At 31.5% G+C, this 5,437-nt stretch overlaps 1 long non-coding RNA gene across 1 annotated transcript; it reads left to right on the forward strand.

Moving 5' to 3' along the window:
* Nucleotides 1-1,349: 1,349 nt before the first annotated feature.
* On the forward strand, nucleotides 1,350-3,003 carry LOC150033565 (uncharacterized). The gene is made up of 3 exons (XR_016532547.1): nucleotides 1,350-1,707; nucleotides 1,789-1,875; nucleotides 2,430-3,003. It is a non-coding gene; the product is annotated as an uncharacterized LOC150033565 (long non-coding RNA).
* Nucleotides 3,004-5,437: the final 2,434 nt, after the last annotated feature.

The raw sequence follows: 5,437 nt of genomic DNA on the forward strand, positions 1-5,437 counted from the left end.
CCTCAACATTTCTCATACATGCATTGTTAAAAGGTTTTAAATAATTTAACCATAAGAACTATCATTAATGGATGCTATGTTATCATTAATTAGTACAGTTTGAATTAACTCAAGATATTACATATCTGTAAGGTAAAATGTTCAAACTTCCATCTTTTATATAATTAAATTAAAAACAAAAGTTTAGTTATGCAAGTTACTATGCTCAAGAATGGACTTTCATCTAACATGATTTACATACAAACAAAATAACCAAAATTATGAGAAAACAATGATAAATTTTCTCAGTAGACAACAGCTGAGATAAATTCAATGATCGAATAAAATGATGAAAGATTGATTCTCAAAGATGGGTTTGTATATTACTTCCATTGGAGCTTCCATTCTCAAAGATTGTAGGAGAGAGCAAGATTGAGAGAACAAAATTGTAAGAGAGAGCGAGATTGAAAGAGAGAGCGAGATTGAGAGTATCTTGCTGAACATCTTGCTCTCTCAATCTCGCTCTCTCCTACAATCTCGCTGAACATCTCGCTCTCTCCTATTGTATATTCAAATTTTTTATGTTGTAAAGTTGTACATTATTATTTTAATTAAATTGTACATTATTATTTTAATTAAGCTGTACATTATTCTTTTAATTAACTTGTATATTATTCTTTTAATTAACTTGTACATAACTTTTAATTAACTTGTCTTGTACATTATTCTTCTAATTAAGTTGTACATTATTCTTTTAATTAAGTTGTACATTATTCTTCTAATTAAGTTGTACATTCTTCTTCTTATTAAGTTGTACATTATTCTTTTAATTAAGTTGCACATTATGCTTTTAATTAAGTTGTATATTATTCTTCTAATTGAGAAACAAATATTTTTTTAATTGAGAAATAAATATTTTTTTTTCAGATCATGGCTTTAAACCCAGGACCTGTTGATCCCGATGTTTTGTACGACCAGTCTATTCATCGATCATCTATGTTATGGCGAGATCGTACTACTGGAGAAATATCTTGCAGGCGTCGAGAGGCAGTTCTCCAGTGCACTATCCCGCTTCACCCTCGAATACTACCGCTACTGCGCATATTTGGATTCTATGGGGTTGCTAGATTAGTATTTATTCAGTTGGACTGGCATCTGATCACAACCTTGGTCGAGAGATGGAGGCATGAGACGTATACATTCCATATGTCTGTTGGAGAGTGCACTATCACTATACAAGACATAGAAGTGTTGTTGGGGTTACCTGTAGATGGTGAGCCGATCACCGGAGTGATGTACGATGACTGGTTAGAAGTTTGTCAACTGTACCTCAGTGCAACCCCACCTGCCGACAAGATTAAAGGATCGAGGTTAAGTTTAATATGGTTAGGAACACAATTTTGTCAGCTCACAGATGATGCAGACGAGGAAACCGTCATAAGATATGCGCGAGCATATATACTACAAATGATGGGTGGAAGTTTGTTTTCAGATAAATCAAGCCATTTTGTTCACTTGATGTTCCTATTACTATTAGCTAACCTCCATGATGCAGGGCGGTATTCGTGGGGTGGAGCAACAACTATGCAAAGCATCAAGACTTGAGGTTCGAGAGATAGTTGGACCTCTCATACTTTTGCAACTATGGGCTTGGGAGCGATTTCCAACAATGGCTCCACAATTACATGTTAATGACACTCAGTTAGTTGGACGAGCCTACGGTTCTCGGTATGTTGTTTTAATTCAATTTAATTTTTATATCACTAATCTAGTTAATTTAAATTCTAAATTATTGATTTAAAAATTTAGGTGGAGAGATAGATTTTGTGTGACTAGAACAGCCACACATGTGTCAGCCAGTATAGATACATGTTTGATCTGCTTCAACCTGAACAGGTACATTACACTGAACCTAATTGATTATTTTATACACATTTTTATTGTATTTGTCTTTAATATTCTCTAATATAATATTTTTTGTTTTAAGTTATTTGGGAGCCGTACAAAATTATTATGCATACTTTGCCTAATTTTTGTACGAATGGTCAAAACATATGGTGGACGATGAGTCCTCTCATATGTTTTCACATTGGTGAGTGGCATCTTCCTGACAGGGTGATGAGACAATTCGGTTTTTAGCAGGATGTCCCATCGCCTTGTAATATTGAACCCGTACTGCATGATATTAACCTAAGGACTAGAGATTAATCCAAAAAAGTTGCACATTTGGTAGTGCGATGGCACTATCGTGTAAGGTTTATTGCAGTGGGGGTTTCTCTTGAACAGTTTGACACAAATGTCACTCCAGAATATATTCATTGGTATAATAATATCATAAGGCGCTACATCACTCGTCCGGGAGCAACTGTGGGTCATCTAGTAAATGAATATTATCTAATTATTTTTAATTTAAATTTATTTTAAATATCTAATTGTTTTATAATTCATAGAGATCGAACAACTGTAGACTCCGTGAGGCTGCGAATGATCCGAATCAGGTTCTTGCTATATGTAGTGACAACCAAAGCTATATAGAGGAAATTCATTATATGTACGATATACCTATTGTTCCTCCACCAGCTCCTAGACGTAGAGGACCTGTTTGAGAAGAGGATGAGTTTGATGAGGTTGCACATAATGTAGAAGAGATGCCCCCTATGATGTAGACGCAGAGTCAAACTGATTATGTTAGTCCGATGATGATGATGCCAGCATTTGGTTCAGGGTATTATGACTCAGAGGCTGGCCCTTCGTCTTCATACGTACATGGACATGGCCGGGGTGAGTATAATGAATATTATATTATGAAGTGCCTGCAGAGGTACCAGAGCAACATCAAGAAGAACCCGAGCAACCTCAAGTTCGAAGTCGACAACGACAACCAGCTCGAAATCGACGACCGCCTTGTGGGACACATTGATTTTTGCAATTATTTTTATATAAATGAGATATTTAATTTACATTTTTTTATTTTTATGAGATATTATTTTTTTAATTATTATTTTTATATATTATGAATAGTAATTATTTTGATATAGAATCTTTTAAATGTCACTGACATAAATAATAACATCAGATAGTCTAAATCTAAAAAGTTAGGTAAAAAAAAACTTCAATATTCAAATTTACATATTTTAGATACTAATTTGGGGACATAATAAATCAAATCAACACTCAAAACCTTCACATGCAAGTCTATAAATGAGACTAATTGATATAAAGAACAGAAATTTTAATCACAATAGTGAGATCAATAGTTTAAAAGATTTTACAATAATGATCTTGGATTCCTTTTGTACATTTGGTACCAAGATTTTGATGGAGTTTTTTTTTTTCTTTTTCTTTTTTTTTTAAATTATAAATAATAATAATAATATATTTTTAGAAATTATTTTTATAAAATGGAAAATTTAAAAGAAAAAAAGAAGAAGAAAGAAAGAATAAGGTGGAATGGGGAATTAAATAAAGAAAAAAAGGAAAATTTGTATGGATATCTCACTCTCGCTAACATCTCGCTCTCGTTCTCAGGATCTCGCTCTCGTTCTCAAGATCTTGCTCTCGTTATCAGGATCTTGCTCTCTCTCAAAATCTCGCTCTCTCTCATAATCTCGCTCTCTCTTACTCTTCCCTCTTTCGTTCTCTCCCAATACAAAATTATTTATAACACATTAAATAATTATGAGTGTTATGAGGAAGGTATTTCGTTCTCTCCACATCAAATCACTTGAGATGAAAAAACTACCCTTCATAAAGTTTCCAAAAAAAAATCAGACCAAAAAAGAAAAAACTGGAAACTCCCAAGTTAAGAAGCTTCGTGCCAGATATACACCAATGAATGGGTTAGAAAGAATAACATATTAAGTTGGAAACTCCCAAGTTAAAAAGAAAAAACCTGGAAACTCTCGCTCTCTCTCAATATCTCGCTCTCTCTCTTACTCTTCCTTCTTTCGTTCTCTCCCAATACAAAATTATTTTTAACACATAAAATAATTATGAATGTTATGAGGAAGGTCTCCGGGATGAGTAAGGTCTTTCATTCTCTCCACATCAAATAATTATGAGGAAGGTCTTCAGAATGATAATTAAACAGACTCAATAATAATGTTAGGGTAAGGTCTATGTACAAAAAATACAAAAGAGGAAGGTCGATGGTTCAAAATTCGACCTATGTAGGTCGAATTTTCAACCATCGACTTATTTAAAAAAAATGAAAAACAACAATATTTTTACAAATAGTTTGAAAACAACAATATTTTCCTAAATAGTTTCTAAAAGGACAATATCCTTTTAATTTTCCCAGTAAAATTACTTTTAGGAACTAAATTTTTATAAAAAAAAAAAAACAACAATTTAGTCTCCCAACTTTGTTTTGTAACGATTTAATCTTTATACTTTTAATTTTGAAACAATTTAATCCTTGGACTTTTAATTTTGTAACAATTTAGTCCTTGAACTTTTAATTTTGTAACAATTTAGTTTCTAAACTTTTAATTTTGTAACAATTTAGTCTCTAAACCTTAAAGTGTAGCAATTTAGTTTTTGTATTTTAATATTTGTAACAATGTAGTCCCTATTGTAAAAATTAGATTTAAGATTTAATAAGATTTCTTACATAAATAAACTAATAAACTAATTAGAGACTCAATATTTTTATAAAATACAAAGTCTACATTTAAAATAATAAAAATTGACATCTAATTTTGATAAATTTGTTTACTTCAGGGACTAAATTATTATGAATTTAAAAGTACAAGAACTAATTGTTACACACTAAACTTTAGGGATTAAATTGTTAAAAAATTGAAAGTACAAGGACTAAATCGTTAGAAACTGTTGGATCAATACGACAATCCTAGAGTAGGGTTTAATTAAACTTTTTTTCTAAATTAACCCAATTAAACTAATTAATACACTTTTTATAAATAATAAGAAAAATTCAATTTATGCAACAAATAAGATGACAAAAATGTGATAATTTAGTTCTATCAAATTTTAGCAAATAAATAAGAACAAATTAAAACATACAATAAATTGCTTAAATTAATTGCAAAAATAACAAGGAAAGAGTTAGAGAAGAGGACACCGTAATTTTTATAGTGGTTCGGTCAAACTCGACCTACTCCATTCCCCAAGCGCCTCTTGGGAATTTGAATAAAATATTTCCGACTCTTTCCACGGATTAGAGCCCAACCATTACACCACTACTCTTTTTACGGGTTCAAGAGAAAATCCGATCCTTTCCACGGTTTAGGATCAAACCGTTACAAATGTTGGAATTTTTGAAGAACACAATACAACTCTCACTATAGTGGATTTACAAGTTTAAACACTCAATAAGTTTATCCTCACAATACAATAACATTCTCTTAAGAATAAGATGAAAAGAAAAAAAAAAGGGAACTTAGAGAGAGCAACAATTGAACTTTTTGAGTTTTTGAGGATTATGAAATGTAAAATT

The sequence above is a fragment of the Benincasa hispida genome, chromosome 9, assembly GCF_027475165.1.
Source record: "Benincasa hispida cultivar pf3 chromosome 9, pf3_genome.v1.1, whole genome shotgun sequence".
Lineage (NCBI taxonomy): Eukaryota > Viridiplantae > Streptophyta > Magnoliopsida > Cucurbitales > Cucurbitaceae > Benincasa > Benincasa hispida.